The 19839-nt window shown below is 37.8% G+C and overlaps 1 protein-coding gene and 1 pseudogene across 1 annotated transcript in view; both read left to right on the top strand.

Annotated features, from left to right (window-relative positions):
- ACSS2 (acyl-CoA synthetase short chain family member 2) overlaps nt 1–19839 on the top strand; it is a 44924-nt gene that overhangs the window by 6984 nt on the left and 18101 nt on the right. The window lies entirely within an intron of this gene.
- LOC118610285 lies at nt 10931–11049 on the top strand (annotated as a pseudogene).

The following is a 19839-nucleotide window of genomic DNA, read 5'->3' as shown; positions in this document are numbered from 1 at the left end:
GCCTGGTTAGTACTTGGATAGGAGACCACCTAGGAATACCAGGTGCTGTAGGCATTTAAAAAAATAAAAACAAAACAGGGGCTTGCTTCTTAACTCATGAAACAAATGAATGTGAGAAATATTACATAATTAATTTCTTTTCATGGGATTTCCAATCTATAATAACTTTGTAAAGCCTCCAGGAATTCCTACAGTAAACACGTATGGTTAATTTTGTTTAACATGGGTTTTCCTAAATTTATTTGAGTCCCAAATACTTTTTTTCCAGCATGCTATTAACATCATAAGAAGAAATATTCCATGAAACACCAATTTGAGAAGTACTGGATTAGATAATCTCTAAATTTACTTCAGGTGCAAAATTCTGCAACTCCATAACAAGACATCTTCACTATATTTTTACATTGGTCACTCAGTCAACAAGAATTGTTAAAGTCATTGGGTACTTAGCCCTTTGTAGGCGTTATGGATACAGTGGTTGATAAGTGGGAGACAAGTTCTGTATGTGCCATTATTATTCAATTCTTTTATGCTTATAGTAAAGCAAAAGCACACTACAAATAAATCACATTTGTTAGAGGAAAGTAAAGTACAAACATGCCAGATATGTAGTTACTTCCCTTTGTTACCTCTATATTTTTAAATAATATGCTTATATTGATAATTCTTCATCTTTTTTAAAGAAAATATTGACTTCCTATTATGATAAATGAGAATTTAATTCTTGTATATTCCAATTTCTTTCTCTAATCTTCCTAAAATAATTATAGTTCAGTTTTTTAGTTAATTTAAAACCAATGTTTACATAAAAGTAAAATATGATTGCATTTCCTTTAAGTGTAGATTTTTTTCCCTGATATTAAAAATTGCCTGGCATTTTTCTTGCACTATTTGCCTTTATCATAGACTCAATATTTTTCAGACTCTCTATTATATCATTTATTCTATGAAGTCCTCCTTTCCCCCCAAAGTCTTTTGTCTTTGGGGGGAAAGTCTACCCACCTTCTTCCTGTTCTAATTTTTATTAATGTTATTTAAAATTACATCTTTTCAATGATTTGCTCCAATTGATATACTTCTTATGGAGCCATAGTATGACTTTCTTCTCAACCTAAGCTGTGTCATTTAGATGTAGGGGCATTAGCAAACCACATTTGTATCTCATTCCTTATTTTGGAGCATGTCTTATACATAGACTGAAATAATCCACAAAAGAAATTGTGCTCTTAGAAAAGTACTCCAAATAGCCAAAATAGAACCATATTAAGGAAGAATTTGGCATCTTATTTTTGGCTTGACACATTGTAAATGTTCATGGAATAATAGTATTTTTAGAACTTGAAGCAACTGCCTAGAGTCATTGTAGGCCGGTTCTCTTTACAGGTGGGTAGATTAAGGATCAGAAAGGCTAAGTGATTTGCTTAAGGGTTATATACTGCTTAGAGACAGAGCTGAGACTAATCTCCAGATATTCTCAGTCCTAGTCAACTATTTTCACCGTATAATACTACTTCATTATTCTAGTTGTCCAATATTTGGCTTTGACAATGAAAAGATAAATTAGCCATGTTAGCCATAAATTTAATTTAAATTATTTTCTTAAAAATATTAATAAAATATTATGAGATTTAAATGGCTCAGACCCTGGTCCCATGGAATTTGCATTCTAGTTGAGAAGACAAGCCTATATAAAACAGCCTGAAAACAATTATGGGCCAAACTGCAAAAAGCCACTTACATGAATGGTTCACAGAAGGGAAAAACATTGTAGGGAGGCAGTATAACACAAAAATTCCGAGGATGGATTTTGGTGTCAAACTAACCTAATTTGAGTCCTGTTTCTGCCATTAACTAACTATATGATTGTGTACAAGTTACTTAACCTCTTTAAGGCTCAGATTTCTCTACTGTAAATGTAGATAAAAATAGTTTTTATCTCATGGAGTTGTCAATTGAATAGGATTTTTAAAAACCCATGTGTCCAACTCCTCACACATTGAAAGCACTCAGCAAAATCAGCTACCATTATTATTATTATATTGGGACAGTGAGAAAAACAAGTTTCTCTGGGGTAAAGGGTTTATGCAGGGAACAATTTATTCATTTAATAAATACTTATTGAGATTAAGTACTATTCTAAGCAAAGACCCTGCCCTCATGAGCATTCTATTTCAGCTTAAGGAGACAGACAATAAATAAACAAACCGATCAATATATGACAGGTAGCGATAAGTGCTATAGAAAAATACAGAGTAGCATAAGGGAAAAGGGAATGACAATGAAGAATGGGGACTGATAAGGGAAGAACCCTGATAAAGGTGACATTTGAGCAGAGATCGGAAGGAAATGGAGTATACCATGCAGATAGTTGGGCTGGGAAGGGTAAATATTCCGTGTACCTGGAAGAGCGAGTGCAAAGGCTCTGAGGTGGGAGTGTGCTGCTGCCTGGTGTGCTTGAAGAGTAGCTAGGAAGTTTGTGTAGCTGAAACTGTGAGCTAGGGAAAGAGGAGTAAGGGGATGAGGTCAGCAGGACACTAGATCATGTAGAATCCTGAAATTCAATATAGACTTTTGGGTTTTATTCACAGTGAAAATGGGAAAAATGGACAATCTTGAGCATAGAGGTGACATGATTTGACTAACTTATATAATGTCTTTTATTGAGAATAGATTGTATCAGAGCAAGAGTAGAAGCAGGAAGACCAGTTAGAAGGCTACTATACAAATCCAGGTGAGCAGTGATGGTGATTTAGACCCTCATATGGCTTGAAGGAGATTAGACATAGTCAAAATCTGGATCTATTTTAAGTGAAGAGCTCATGGAAGTTGCTGACTTGGACTGGATGTGGGGAGTGAGAAAAAGAGGAATTGAGGTTGTCTTCAACAGTGGATGAGGTCCAGGAATACGAGATCTTGACTATTTTGGGAGACCTGAAAGGATTTTATGCAGGGGAATGATGTGGTCACAGCTGGGCTTATGAAGATTAACCTGGATACATATGGAAGTGGGAGTGTAAAGTCAGAGTGCTGGGAATTTGTATTCGGGGTAGAGATGCCTGAACTGAGATACTGCTGGTGGGAATGGAATGGAATTTAGAGTAATTTAGAGGAAAAAAAAAACAACAACAATAAAGGTAACTGGGTATGTAGATGGTGGAGAGACAGGGGGAGAAAGTGAGAGAAGAGTCAAGGATCCTTTCAATCTGTATAAAACTTTACCTCTTTTAAGGCACACCTTCTTCTGGTCCAAGGGCTAAATTTGCCCTCCAAATAAAACTTTGGTTTCAATCTTTCTTGTACTTTCTTCTCCCTAATGTGTCAGGTAGAGGTGTTAGTAGGGATTTTTGTGTATATGTAAGAAGGTGATCAGTAAAAAATTATTGTAATAGTCATTCAGTCAGGATAGTGATGGATAGTAGGGGTAGCTCATGGAGTGGGAGTTAGCTAGTTAAGGGGACACTGGGGGACAGAAGGGGATTTGGGGGATTAATTAAAGGATTTATGGGGGGAGGATGGAAAGAGTGGTTAATGGCAGTTATTATGATTTATACTGGCTGCTCAATATTTGAATTATCTCAGGAGATGACCTGTGTCTCCAAAGACCAAGAAATTTGGTGTAGTCCATTCTTTTCACTGCTTTCAGTTGCCTGTGGCTGTCATTATCTCTGCTTCATCTTACCCCTCATTCTCAATTGAAATTACTGCCCTCTATAGCTCTGGCTATTATGCAATCCTTCCTTAGAAACTGGAGCTTCTGTGAAGCAGGTGACTTTAGGAGTGACCTTAGGGTAGAAGCTCTGCTCTCAGGATCCCTGTATGCTCCTGAGTATGAATTCCAGAGTGATATTTAGAACTCTCCAGATCCCTGTAGGGTATGTGTGACTATGAGTATTTGAGAAAGTGGAGATGGTAGGGAAGGTGAGGCACACCCATGTTCTGACGAGATTGTCAAGGTAATGTGAAAAGCCAGAGCTCTGCAATGTATAGTCCTAGCATTCATGTCCAAGGACTCTTAATTATCTAGGTTCATGTCCTAAAGTTCATTTCAGTGACATGGGAAGGGAGAGACATTTTTGTCCTTCATCTATATCTGTACTGGTTTCACAACAATGTTTTTGTGGATCAAAATATATTTGGTAAAGGAATAAACTCATTTGAGAAAGAAGATGGCTTCAGACTGTTTTCTTCCCCTTTTTGGGCCTTCCCTTTGTGGGAATGGTGGGAGATGAACTACAGGTCCTCTACGAGTTTCCTTCCGGCTCTGATATTTCAGGATTCTATGATTGTTTCTGAAGAGGAAGTGGTTTTAGAAGTTCTGTTGCAAACTAGTAGTGACTCTTTGACTCAGTAGGTGGCCTCAGCTTCAGTTGAGATGGTGAAAGAAAGGGAAGGTTTTAGAAAGTTAAGGGTGAAGGAGCTAAGAAGGAGTCTGCTTCCTTGCCTGGGGCAATACTGTTGCTGGTAGCATAAACACTTTAAGCTAATGGAAGATTTGTGGGGACATAACTGTAGCAAGGGAACAGTCTTTCTCCACTTGAATCAGCTAGGCAGATTGTGGAGGAGGGCCGGAAAAGTTCATATTTAAGGTGGATTTCTAATCTGCTTCTCTCACTTTTCTCTGAGTTCGTGACTTTGACACCTTAAAAAACAACTCTCTAAAGTAGTGCAAATGAGATAAGTAGGCTGTGCTGTTGAACTCACTTGTCACTTTTTGGAAGTAGGTGGGATATAAAAAATAAATGTATAATAACAACAACATGTTATCCATTAATATATCATTATATATGCTAACATTTGTAATAATAAATGTATTATAAATGGAGACTGTCTTGAGACCTGATTGAATGTCTTGAGCTCCATATCACGTACCTGAGTTTGTATCTAGGCTGACTTCTTTTACCAGTGTGTTCAGTAAATATTTAATGAGGAAAATGGCTTCAGATATGCCCTTTTCTGAGCCTTCTTTTTCCCACCTGTAAGTTGGGGTGTGGGGGAGAGGGTAAACAGGATACTTGCTCAAGTGACTTCCGGCACTGACTTCAAGAATTTCTGTCACAAATGTGACAGAACTGCAGTGACAAAGCAGCTGGGAGAGGTTGGAGGAAGAGATGGAACCCAGTACTTGCCTTCTGTCCTCTGAAGATAGCAAGTAGTCATGTGGGAGCAGTAAATATGGAAGGCTTGGCGCCAAATTTGGTATGGGAGAGTATTGGACACTGGTAATGATCTCTCGAACCTCTAGCTGAGAATTTGAGTCTCTCAGTTCCTGTCTTTTGAGGTTTAGTCCACTTCCTATACAAAGGAGGAACTGTAGCCCCAACTATTTCCATTTCCCAACAGTCCCCGTAAATGATCATCCTGATTCTGGAACACTATCAAGACCACAGAGTTTACTCACTACCTATCCCATTGTTGGGTAGCTCTGTTACAAAGTTCTTAGATACATTCCCTTCCCATAACTTTCTCCCCACTCTGTTCTTTTCTCTTGGTCTTAGTTCTATGTTCTGGGACCACATAGAGTAATCCTATTATTTTTTTCATAAGACATCCCATCACATATTTAAGGGCAGTTATATCCTTTTGCCAGGCTGAATGTAGAATTATAGAAATTTAAATCTAGAAGATGCCTTGAAGATGATCTAGTAATTTTCAGTTTTTTAAAAGCATTAGAATCCTTTTCTTCAAATAAAATGTATGTATAATGATCAACAGGAGTAGGCTCTGGACTCTGCTTGGGTTTCAGTCCCTATATTTATTAGTTAAGCAAGTTGCCTCCCCTCTTTAAATCTCAGTTCTCCCATCCATAAAATGGGAATAACAACAGTTCCTATGACATAGATTGTTGTGAGGAATAAGTGGGAAATCCGTATAAAGGGCTTAGTGCTTGGCAAAGAGTATATTAGCTATTTTTATCATTACGCCAAAGCTCATACCTAAAACAAGTAAGAGCAGAGCTAATCTGGTTGAAGCACGGATGGGAGGACCAAAGCCACATTTTATTGTCTTTTTCACCTTGTCACTGTAGGCCCTGTGAAATATGTATGTAGAACGTCTAGGGATTTGCAAAGCTCAATTTGAAAACCCCTAATCTAGTCCAGTGTTTTTGTTTTATGGATGAGGTAATGCTGAGTCAACATTCCCAGGTTCCCTGTATGATGTTTCCTGAACAACTCATTCATCATCCATGTCAGTCTCCTCTAGACATACTCTAGTTAACCAATATCTCTCATTAAGTATTCTAGCTATGGTCAGCCTTGACAGGGAACTATTACCATTCTTTGTTCTGATTTTGTATATCTAAGATTACATTAGCCCCATTGACAGCCACACTCTACCACTCAACCTACAATCCACCATAATACTTAAGACTTTTCTATTTATTCTAATAATAAATTATATCTCCTCTGTGCTGTACTTTTATATCTGTATTTAAAAAAAAAATACCTGGGTATAGTTCACAACAACAGTCTACAAATGAGGAACTTGAGGCTTTTGAAGCTTAGAGAGTGGGAGTGACTTGGCCAGTGTCACATAGCTGATGTAACTTGTTCTGGCCAGAAGAACATGTTCATTCTTTGTTATAGACACTGCTTCTACTTACATAGCCCTAGCTTCTTTGACATTTGTCACTTGTCTGGCCAGTAGTTTACTTAGAGGGCTGGCTTTAGAAATGTTTACTACAATTTGTAAATGATAATTTACAAGACTAAAAACATTAAAGGGTAAACCTCAAAGAAATAACATCCTTTCCTTAACTGGGATAAGCTCATTAATCTATTAAACATTTTGTAATGGGTATCTACTGTGTATAGTCTGTATACTACCTTGAGAATAGTAGATGCGGGATACAGGGTAATAGCAACAAAACCGGTAAGGAGGCACAGACAATAGTTCAGGCATATGATAATGAAGTAATAGCAGAGATCATGAAAAGTAGTCAGATGTTGAAATAATTCGAAGACAGAGCCAATAATATTTGCTAATGAACTTGATGTGGATTATAAGAAAATGGAGTCAAGAATATGTCAAAGGTTTTCTGTTTGTACAACTGGAAAAATGAATTTCATTAGTTAAGTTGGAGAATAAACTGGGAGGAGAAACTGTGGGGAAGGATCAGAAATTTGTGTTTCATACACAAAGAGGTAAAACTGCAGCTGTGACAAGTGGTAGGGAGCCAATGAAGAAGTTTAAGTAGAGTATGACATATCAGAGTTACATTTTGAAACGATCACTCTCTTGATCATGTATATATTAAAAAAAACAAAAAACAAAAAACAAAAAACAAAAAAAACTCGGTCCGAGGATCTGCAGGCAGAGGTATTAGCCATTGTTCTGTGACCTTTAGCACGTGATAACTTTCTTCTGAGCCTGGTGTCCTGACCTTTCAAATGGGGATAGCAAATCTTGTCCTGCCAATCTCATAAGATTGCTATAAAGATTAGCTGAGATGAAAAGTGAGAAAACAAACTGAAAAGATATATTACTATGAGGTGGTGCTAATACTCATACATATCACACATGTCCAAGGGCGTTGTTACACAGAGGAATTCATGACTGGCAGCTACATATGACTTTCTACCCTATCCAAAATGTCCTTTTTTCCCTCTGATGAACACAGCTTCTTTTCTCAAACTTGACACAACAGCCATCATTTCCAGGAAGTATTTCATGATTGACCACACTTAAGTTATTTCCTTTTGCACTCCTTTTGATTTTCTACTCCTGCATTTCTTCTTTTTGATCATTATCCCCCAAGACTGGTTTTAGGTGATGGGTGATTTACATCTCTAATCAAAGATTTTAAGCTTATGAAAGTAAGTACTAGCTTCTCATTCCCTTCTTTTTGTGATTTGGCAAGCAGTAGGCACAGATTTTGGGGCGGCCACTCTGGCAAAGATTATCCATTTCTATTCCTCCATAGCTTGGGATTTTAGTAGGCAAAAAGTTTTGAGGTAGAGGAAGGGCCTTTAGTGTAGGAGACTCTGTGACTTTTTTTTAACCTATAGAATAAAATGTAAGTAGTTGAGATCCTTTATATGAGTCTTCTCTTTAAATTTTGAAACATTTCTTAAATTTATAAAAAAGTTACAAGTATAGCTCTTTCTCAGTTACTGGAACCTGCACTTAGGTACGGATGGGAGAATGGAGCCAACACACCAGTTACCCAGAGCTGGGTTTGTGGCAAAACTTAAGCGATTCCCATGGACACCTTTCAAAGAATCCCACTTCCATTAAGAGCTGAAGCCGATTGGTGAATATAGGCTCGGGAACAAACCTGAGGTTTGGAGATTAGCTTTACTCTGGCCAAGATCTTGTAAGGCTGCCTGGCAGTTGTTAATGCATGTCTCCATATGAAAGGCAACCTGCTGCAGTTACTCATCTGCATCTGGGTGCAGGACGAGGGCAAGATGAAGATGGATCACATCCTGGACCTAAAGATTAAGGATTTTTCAGAGAGGTCTTCAAGTTTGGCTTGGCCAAGTCCATCTACCATGCCTGAGTGCTGACCTGCTAGTGCTATCTCAAGGTCCATAAACAGGTAGTGAATATCTAGTCCTTCATTGTCCCCTGGACTCCCAGAAGCACATTTGCAACCTCTCCCTCTGCTTTCCATACAGGGAGGCCTTATGAAGGGGAAGAACTCCAAGAAGGGCCAGTGTGGGGCTGGAGCTGGTAATGACCAAGAGAAGGATTAAACTCACCCATTCCCTCTTGGACTGATGGATTGTCTAATTAAAAAAAAAAAAAAGAGAGGAAAGAAGAAGGAGGAGGAGGAAGAGGAGAAAGCAGAGAAAGAGGAGAAAGAGGAAAAGGAGAAGGGACAAGTTGCAAGTGTAATACAAATAACTTTTTTTCCTGAACCATGTGAGGGTAAGATGCAGACCCGTGAATACTTTAGTATGTATTTACAAGAAATATAGACTTTCTCCCATATAGCTGTAATACAACTATCAAAATCAGGAATCCAATACTGATAAACCACTACCTTCTAAATCTCAGACTCCATGAAGTTTTTGCCAAATGACCGAATAATGTCCTCCTTAGCAAGGGTCCCCAATCCTTGGGCTGCAAACTGATACTGGTTCATGGCCTGTTAGGAACCAAGCTGCACAGGGGAGCAGCAGGCTTTATCTGTATTTGCAGCCACTTCTGGGCCCTAGCATCACCGCCTCAGCTCCACCTCAGATCATCAGGCATTAGATTCTCATAGGAGTATCAGTTCCCAAAAGGTTGGGGTTTGCTGCTTTATAGCAAAAGGATTCAGTTTGAATCACACAGGACATGTAATTTTCATGTTTTTTTTAGTTCTCTTCAATCTAGAATAGTCCCTTAGTTTTTACTTGACCTTCATGGCCTTAACATTTTATCTTTTCAGTCTTACAGCGAACAAAATGCAGCATAAAGTCTAAAATGAATTGGTTGCTATTTTGTTTTATGTTAGTGATTGAGACTTTTTAAAAATTTCATGAATATTTCATCTGGGACCCCCAAGGAGTTGCCAATTTAAATTTTTCCAAGGAAAGGATATTTTTGAAACTATAAATATTAATCTATATCACTACTACTCAATTAAAAATATAAATTATTTAATTGCATAGGAATAGTCAGGATATAACAGCATATAATCTTTTAATATCAAATAAATTTATCTTTATGAAAAATCAGCAGTGATGGAAATGAAAATATTGTTTAGGATTGGCATTGGCCTGTAGACTGACTTGTGCTTTTCCACTTCTGCATCTAAGCTAACATTGTTCCCCTCTCCCTGAATTGGTCTATTCCTTATCTGGTCCAGTCTAAATCCTGCTTATTCTTTAAGAACCATCTGGAATGCCATCATCTTTGTGAAGCTTTTCCTGATTCTAACTTTCCAATCCTCTTTCTTGTTCTCAGCCAGAATTAATAATAAAATCTAGACCTAGAAAGGACATTTAATGAAATATTCCCCTCATCTACAGTTGAAGCCCTGAGAAGTAAAGTAATTTGTAAAAGGTCTCACACTGTGAGAAGTAGCAAAGCTTGACCTAAAATCCAGATTTCCTGACTTCCAATCTAGAGCTCTTTCTCTGTGCATTCATTTCCCCTCACAGCATTCTTTCCCCGGGGCTGAGAGAGCTTCAGCTGGACCTAAAGATGGGCCTTGAAAAACAGCATAGCTGAAGTTGATCAGTTAAGGTAGGGCCAGACCCTGGAGGAATCCAGGACATAGTGTGGAACAGTGTGAACTTTACACATTAGGCATTAAGGCACTTGGGATTTTGAAACAGAGGAGGGACAAGAGAATATTACAGACTCAGACTTAGGAGGGCCTCAGACATTATGTGTTATAGCTTTTGGGATGTAAGGCTTTGAGAACAGCCCTCATTCGGGGTTCTAAGATCTGATCTATTTATCAAAAGCCTTAAAGTTTTACCAGCTGGGAGAATCATTATTTTATTTAAATAAAATAAATAAGACTCTGAAACTGTTGACCCCAGAACATATAACATAGAGTTATTTTTGCAGGAAACTTTTCTATAGCATATAAATATCTGCATTTCTCAGTTTTTTTTTTTTTTTTTTTTTTTGACTAGAGACTCATTTTGAAACCAGCATTTGTTTCTTTTTGACTATGATATTTTACTACATGGAAATCTATCCAAAAGCAGTCACACTGGCCCCTTATTGAACTTTTAGCTTTAGCTACTTTTGAGGATGACTGCCTTATTTATTTTAAGTCAGAGAATGCAAACGTGACATCCAAAACTGACAGAAACCTAACTTTATTTGCATGGTTAGCCCTGCTATATAGATAATCTGATAGCTTCTAGCAGCAAGGTTGTTGCTGTTAGATTTTTCTTCTTCTTCTTTTTATTGTGTTAAAATACACATGGCATAAAACTTATCATCTTCACCATTTTTACAGTTCAGTGATATTAAATACATTCATGTCTATGGCCATGCCACCCTGAACATGCCCGATCTTGTCTGATTTCGGAAGCTAAGCAGGGTCGGACCTGGTTAGTACTTAGGTGGGAGACCACCTAGGAATACTAGGTGATGTAGGCATTTAAAAAAATAAATAAAATAAATAAATACATTCATACTGTTGTGCAGCCATCACCACCATCCATCTCTAGAACTCTTTTCATCTCATAAATCTGAAACTCTATACCTATTAAACAATAACTCCCCATTCTCCCCTTCCCCCAGCCCTTGGCAACTACCACTCTACTTTCTGTCTCTATGATTTTGACTACTCTAAATACCTCACATAAGTGAGTCACAGTATTTGTCTTTTGTGACTCACTTATGTGAGGTATTTAGAACGTTCATTCATATTGTAGCATGTGTCAGAATTTCCTTCCTTTTTAAGGCTGAATAATATTTCATTGTTAGTTCACTTTTTGCTTAAATTCATTGGTTGATGGACACTTGGGTTGCTTCCATGTTTAGCTGTTATTAACAATGCTACTATGAACTTGAGTATACAAATATCTCTTTGAGACCCTGCTTTCAATTCTTCTGGGTAGATGCCCAGAAATGGGATTGCTGGATCATATGGTAATTCTATTTTTAATTTTTTGAGCAACCTCCATATTGTTTTCCACAGCAGCTCTGCCACTTTTACATTCTAATCAACAGTGCACAAGGTTTCCAATTTCTTCACATCCTCGCCAACACTTGTTTTATGTTTTTTTTTTTAAAGTAACCATCCTCATATGTGTAAGGTAGTATTACATCATAGTTTTGATTTTCAATTCCCCAATGTTTAGTGATGTTGAACATCTTTTCATGTGCTTATTGGCCATTTCTATAGCTTTAGGAAAATGTCTATTCAAGTCCTTTGCCCATTTTTGAATTGGGTTAGTTCTTTATTGTTGAGTTTTGGGAATTCTCTATATATTCTGGATATTAGTCTGTATGAGATATATGATACGCAAATATCTTCTCCCATTATGTGGGTTGGTTTTTTACTCTGGATAGTATCTGATGTACAAAAGTTTTAAATTTTCACGAAGTCCAATTTGTCTATTTTTCATTTGTTTGTTGTGTCTTTGGTATCACATCCAAGAAGTCATGCCAAACCCAATGTTGTGAAGCTTTTGTCCTATGTTTCCTTTCGAGAGTTTTATTGTTTTAGGTCTTATGTTTAGGTCCTTGACCCATTTTGAGTTAATTTTTGTAGATGCTGTTAGGTAATGGTCCAACTTACAGATAGCCATGATCCATGGACAATCTACTAACTTTTGGCAGCAGGTTTTTAAAAAATTAACTTTACAGATATTTATGTATCAGGCGTTGCACAAGGTGTTTAGGATATAGCAATATATAATGTCGTTGTCCTCATGGGGCTCACAATCTGGTAGGGGTAAGATTTTGCCTGTGAGCTGGAATTTTCCTTATGAAGGAAATGATGGAGATAATGTGTTTTTCCTTATTTCCAGAGAGGGGACGAGTCATGTCTTTAGGAGCAAATGGATGTATAAGTGCTCTTGTGGCACCTGAGCACTGCCAGGGAATGTGAAAGTAGACATGTGAGTTTCCTTGCCTGAGCTTTTGGGTGTTTCAGGAAGTTCTCAGAATATTGAAGAGATCATGGTAGGTATGATCATGATCACAGGCTAAGGCTCAAAGTGGATGGGAGTCTCTTCCTCTGTTTCTTACAGTGCTCCTAGAGATTTGTAGGAGAGAGGCTTCTTTATGTTCATTTAGGTATATTCCAATTAGGTATAGTGGAACAAATACTAGCCTAGAAGTCAGAAACCCGAGACCTAGTTACAGATTTCTCTTTAACCATCTTGTGTGGCCTTCGAAGGCCACTTCCTCTGGATTTCTTATGTATTTAAAATTGGGATAAAAAATTTGTTCTATTAACTGTTAAAGTAGCTATGAAGATCAGATGAGAGAATAGCCTCTAATGCAGCATATTCTCCTGCCTCTAAAAAGAATAAATGAGAATCAAGTAGTCTAACATTAGAGATTATCCAGTCTAACACCAACCTTCCCCCTCCTCCTGACTCCTTCCTTCCTTCTTATACTTTACAGAAAAGGAAACTGAGGCTCAGGAAGAGGGAAAAATTTGTGCAAATTCATACACTGAATTAGGGGTCAAAAATAAATCTAGGTCTGGTGACTCCAAATAATTACCTGAGGATCTTGTTAATAATCCAGATTCTTGGACCTCATCCAACCTATTGAATCAGAATCTCCAAAGGATAAGACTTCCATCTTATATTTTTATAACCTCCTTAGATGCTTCTGATGTGTTACAGACAGTGATGTGGTAACAGAGTACCTTTGAAAAATAAGTATTTAAATCAGGGGACTTAAACTTTAAAAATTGTATACCTGAAAGAATTTTGAAAAATTGTGTAACTTCACACATTTTAAAGTTCATATTTAAACATTTTATCATAAGATTAAATAATTGCAAAGAATTTAATTCCAATCTGCTTTATATTGTATACATGTATATATTATATATATATTTTTCAAAACATTGGACCTGCAAATTTAGCTCATATCATTTATAGAAACTGTGCACCATAAAACCTAATTTGCATAGCCAGATCTTTGTCAATATTTCCAACCAAATAAAATTTACTTTCTGTTAGAAAATGCCTAACTTCTTATTCAATTAAAATAAATATGTTAATATATGACCCTGTGGATACTATTAAACTTCTGAATTATAATTCTAATAAGGCAAGTAATCTTGCCATGAGTTTGTTACCTGAATGAATGAAGATGTTACTCATTTCAATATTGATTTCTAACAGAAACTCTCTGATTTGCTTTCTTGGGGCTCTCTGTCTGAAGTTATACCTTCTCAAAGTGTCCCTTTGTTTGGCACTCTGGAGGTTTTTGTTAGTTTATTTTACCTCTGCATTGTACAGGCATTAGAAAGTTTGGGATAAAAGAGAGAGATGGCTTTTTTTTTTTTTTAAGGAAGTATTTATGAAAGAGAAAGCAGGAATGGAGAACCAACTCAGACCAATGTTAGGAAGGATTACATATGGAAGTTGAGAATCTGGACACTTATTCTCCTAAAACTTTTCCTGCTCATGTACCCACAGGAATAGAATATCCTAGCTTGAAAACAGAATGACTGAAACTATGTTATCTACCTAAATAACGAAGAACCATTGCAGTGAATATTTTTGAATGCGTGTGTTCCACTTGAGAGACCTGATGTATATTTAAAATGGTCTCCCTGGCTGTTCTTACCACTTTCTTTTTATGCTCAAGGCATAGTCCTATTTTAGGCAGCATTCCAAATGCTATGATAACAAAGGATCTGAGAGGGCTGCCCTCACTCCCTTGTTTTGTATAAGGCTAGCAGAGGGCAGAAGATGGTAGGAAAGAGCATGTATGATTTCCCTCCTGTAATAGGCATGAATGCAGTGGGTAAGTTTACCTTCTCTACTGGCCAGGCCTGCCTTCTCAGTAGAGAATGGGTGCAGAATCTGCTGGCACCAAAGCCACCTTGGCCAAGGGGAACAGGCACAAAGTCCTTGGATCAAAGCCTGAAAATAGCTGGCAGAAGGACAGAGTGCAATAATAGCCGAGACTGCAAAGCACTAGTCCCATAGTGTGAACCTCAGATCCAGGAGCTTCTTCCAGTCTTTCCCATGACATAGAGTCCAGACTGAGCCCATTGTAGGGGCCCAAGAAACTCTTCTTAACACATCTCCAAATTTCATTCCACAAATTTTATACTCTTTTCCTCTCCGTGGCTACAATTTCCATTTGCCTATCTAGAATCTACCTTCTTTGTTTGTATGTTCTATAATCCCCTCTTTCCTTCTATGTTTTCTCACTCTGATCAGCCTGGATCTGACTGATCATATGAGTGGAGAAGTTCATTCATTTATTCAGTCTTTTATCTGTTCATTTCATAATTACATATTAATTATCCACTATGTGTCAAACTTTGTGCTAGGCACAGAGGAGGAAACAGAAAAAAGATATCCTGTCTGCCTGTAAAGAACTCACAATCCAGTGATGGAAATAGATGTATACATATGACTATAATGCTAGAAATAAAATAAGTATGTGTCAAGTCCTTAGGCAAGTAGAAAGAGACAGAATAAATGAATGAATGAATGAAAAGTGCTAAGAGAGCACAGATTTTTCTAAAAAAAAGATTTATAAAGAGGTCTGGGTGTTATTTTTTTTCCTAAAGTAATCCTTAGTGCAATTACAGTCAAAGTCACCAGTGTTTTTAAGTTTGAGATAGAATTCATACCATACAACTTACCCCTTTAAAGTGCACAATTCAGTGATTTTTTGGTATTAGGAATTGCACAACCATCATCACAATCAATTTCAGAACATTTTCACCATCCCGAAAAGAAAACCCATTCATTAGTATCGCTCTCATTTTCCTCCAACATTCCCTATTTCAGCCCTAGGCAACCACTAATCTACTTTCTGTCCATATGGTTTTGACTATTTTTGACATTTCATATAAATGGAATCATACTATGTGGCCTTTCGTGTCTAGCTTCTTTCACTTAGCATAATCTTTTCAAGGTTTATTCATGTCGTTTCATCTATTGGTACTTTATTCCTTTTTATGCTTTATAATAATCCATCGTATAGATGTACCACATTTTATTTATCTATTCAATTGATGGACACTTGGGTTATCTTCACTTTTTTAATAGCATGAATAATACTGCTGTAAACATTTGTGTACAAGTTTTCGTAAGGATTCATGTTGTCAGTTTTCTTGGGTGGTTACACTAAAATTTATCCTTGGTGAACTTCAATCCCACAGATCTCAGGACTTCCAAATTTTTATTTTCTTCCTTATGCTAATTCTGGCTTTGGAAACAACATCCCTCATTTGGAGACCATGTCATTTATAGGAGGAGGACGCCCCAAACTAGAGACATTTAGACTCTAGAACTAGCCAGAGGTGACTATTAAAATTTAAAGTAATTAAAATTAAATTAAATTAAATTAAAAATCGAGTTCCTGTGCTACATTTCAAGTGTTCAACAGCTATATGTGGCTTGTGGCTACCATATTAGGAAGGACTGCTTTAGAATACTGCTACTAATGTCCCAAGTAACCTCAAGGCCATTACTTCCCATTTGTGCATTAGGTTTCTCATCTGTGACTAAGGATGGTGAACATCAAAAGTCCTATTCTCTTCTGGCATTCTAAGTGATTTGTGATTCAGCCTTTGGGGTATGCCTCCTCTCACCTTCTCCTCCAGCCCTTTTCCCTCCTTTCTGTGGCTAGGGCAGGAGTACCCAGAGGGAACACTAGGCTGCTAATTGGTCAAGTTATGTTGCTCCGACTCCCTGTTCCCTTTGTGAAAGGCAAAGTGACTTGAGGGTGTACTTACCTCTGAGTGCTTCACATTTGTGTAGTGCTTTATGGATCATAGACAGCATTATTTCTTAATCTTAACAGATTCAAAGAATCTCAAAGCTGAAAGGACTTTAAAGGTCATCTCAAACTTCAGTGAACATGAATCATATGGGTTGTTTATACAATTAAAATTCCAAGGACCCCACTCCTTGGAGAATGGTCTACTAGGTGAGGGTTTCCCAAGGTCCAACCGGCACAATCCTATGCTGCAGTTATATGGGGAGGGACCTTGAAGTTTGTGTTTAACACTAGTGACCACACTTTGATACACACTGGTCTTGCTTGATTCCAACCATGTCATGAAGTCTGCTGTTTCGTATTCCAGCAAATCTCAGATTCTATATGATATCTCCAGAGTTGGGAAGCTCCTAAAGGAGTATCTTCCATCGATGAACAGCTCTGCTCTGACAGTTAGAAAGGCTTTCTCTCATTTGGCTTTTCCGTTTATAGTTATATAACATTAGTCTGCTTCTTTCCTATAATAATCCTTTGGGTTCATTCATTCAGCAAAAATTTATGAAGTACCTACTATATACAAAGTCTTTTGTAAGGCACTGGGTATTCAGCAGGAAACAAAACCAACTTGGTCTCTGCCTTCAGGAAGTCTACTGTCTAGTAGACAATTAGCAAAAAAGAAAGTAAATAAATAATAAAAATGTATAACTTGAGAAATGTTATGAAAAATAAGAGTGTTATGATAAAGAATAACAAGAGAGCTGATGCTACTTAGGGTGGTCAGAGAAAGCCTCACTAGGGAAGTGACATTTAAACTTAGATCTGAAACATGAGATAGAGCAAACCACTCAAAGAGTTGGGAAAAGGTAGTAGAAGAACATGGTATATTCTATCAATCAGAATGCTAATGTGTTTGGAGCCTGTTAAGCAGAATGGAACAATGACAGAAGATGAGTTAGAAAGGATATAAAGCATAATAGAAATTTGAATTTTTTTCTATATGCAATGGAAGCCATTAAAGGGTTTTAAGAAAGATGTGATGTAGTTTGGTTTATGTTTTTTACTAGACCATTCTGGATGATATATGTATTGGAAGGGGGTAAGAGTGAAGTGGGAGACAAGTTTGGGGCCACTGTGGTCATCCAGGCAAAGATGAAGATGGTTTGAACTAGGGTGTAGGCAACAGATATACAGATATTTGAGAGTTGGTATCATGTCTCTCAATATCTTCCCTTCTCTCCAGTACACAGCTCAGTCTAGTGTTCCTCTCATAACAGGTTTGGCTCCTCTTCTCATCTGTGTTTTTCCTCTGGAAGACCTAACCAGTTTAGATCCTGCCCTCTGAAGCTTCTGCGAAGAACTCAGTTTTCCCCACAATTTTTTCCCTTGGCTCTTTCCTCCTATCCAGTGCCTTACTTTTCTGTTAGTCTAGGGAACTAAAATCTCCAATCCAACTAAAATCTCTCATATAAAGAGAAGGAACCCCAGTTTTTCCTGTCATTAATCAATTATCAGTCTTTCAATAATTTGGCCATGAACCTCAAGTACTAATTGTGCCAACTGTGCTTGGAGGAGATAGAGGATAAGAAGACATGATGATCCCTGCCCTCTGAGAGCCCAGGATATAATGGGAAAGATAAAGCCCTAATCAATGTAATACTAGGTGGAACTGATAGCTCACAAGGAAAATGAGAGAAAGGGTCTTGGGAGGAAGAAAGAACTTTCATCTCTGGGGTGGGTGGTGAAAAAGAGAAACTAGGGAAGACGTCATGGAATTTATTAATTTGGAGCACCTGGGGCTTGAGCTGGGTGGGGAATAGGAGTGCTCTTTATATAGAGAGTGGTCAAGGATGACCTCACTGAGAAGCTAACATTTGAGCAATAACTCAAATATAGGGAATAAGTCATGTGGCTATCTGGGGGAAGAATGCTCCAGGTCGAAGGCAAAAGTTTTGAGGTTAAGTATGCTTGGTGTTTTTGTCAAACAGGAGGCCATGTGACAGGAGCAGATTGAGAGGGAGGAGAAAGAATAGGAGTATATGAGGACAGAGGGGTATTGAGGGTTTTTACTCAAAATGGTATGGGAAGATATCTGAGTATTTTGAATAGCGAGATAACATGCTCTTGACTTACCTAGTGGTAATTCTGGACCAGGATGGTGGAAGTAGATATGAAGAGTAGTCTAATTCTAAATATATTTTGGATAATGGTTTACAGTAAATTTGGAGAGTGTAAGGGTAAGGTAGTTGGAGAAGCTCCCTGGATAAGGTTTCCTAGAGGAAGAAGAGGAGAAAAGTATACCCTGGGTTATTCCATACTATATAGCTTTCGAGGAAAGAGGGGAAGTCAGTTTGGTCTACAGCAAGGGTTTCCAATTGGTAGCCTCCCCAGCAACTCTCTCATTAATAGTCTTGTTTCACCACAGTGTTTTAAACTTTTAAAAATTAGTTGTCAACACTTAAAAATTCAGAAATAGATTCCAGGCCTCTCTTAACTGAAAAAGTTGGCAACATTGAGTACTTATTCCCAGAGGGAAATAGTTGACAGAAGCTAAGTTTGAGTACGTGGTGCCTCTTTCGGCCAGAGCATGTATTTTCCAGTTTTCTAGTCCCTGCCCCTCCCCGCCACCCCACCAAAAACAAACAAACAAACAAACAAACAACTAACTTAGATTACTTGCCATCAAACATGTGATTCTCTTTTCTTATAGAAAAGTTAAGAGGAAAACCCTGAGGCCTGGTGCCTGCTCTGCCACAGCCCACCATATGACTTCGAGCATAGCAAATGGCCTTTTTGGATCTTTTTGGAGTTAGGAGACTGAATTGGATGTTCTTTTAAAAATTCTAACGTTCTAGAGGGCGTGGTGTCTTGCAGTAGACCAGTACTGTATTCCTTCCCCCCTCCCAAACAGCCAGCGGAGCCAGCCAGCCAGGTGTGTATGTCAGAGAAAGAAGACACTGGAAGGAATAAGGTGCCCATATTAATAATGTATAACTTGAGCCCAGAGCCAAGGAGAGGAATGTACACTGTGAGAAGTGTGTGTGTGTGTAACTGGAAGTGGGCTCAAATAAGCCGTTCTTGTATAGGTTTGTGCTTACCTGCTCTTGTATACTTTCTAGGTACCAGGCTCTATTTTAGGTTCTAGGGATATAGCAATGAACAAGACAGGCAAGGTTTCTGTTATCATTGAACTTATATTTCAGTGAAAGACACAGATAATATAGAAGTAAATAAAATACACGAGATAATTTCAACTAACGAAAAGTTCCATGAAGAAAATGAGACAGAATGATTTGATAGTTTCCGGAGGGGCAAGCTGTGCCCATAGGTGGATACATAAATGTGATGCATGTACTTGCAGAGGGGCCCATGTTTGAGTCCTTATATTTATGTGTGCCTATGTGTGCAAATGGGCAGCTTTTATGCTTACAATATTTTATATGTTAGTATATGTGATGTTATGCATGTGAGTGCACACAAGCAAACTGGTATATGGTATGCACATGAAAACATGTG

The sequence above is a fragment of the Rousettus aegyptiacus genome, unplaced genomic scaffold (assembly GCF_014176215.1).
Source record: "Rousettus aegyptiacus isolate mRouAeg1 unplaced genomic scaffold, mRouAeg1.p scaffold_m13_p_12, whole genome shotgun sequence".
Lineage (NCBI taxonomy): Eukaryota > Metazoa > Chordata > Mammalia > Chiroptera > Pteropodidae > Rousettus > Rousettus aegyptiacus.
This window is presented reverse-complemented; position numbering and strand designations above follow the sequence as displayed.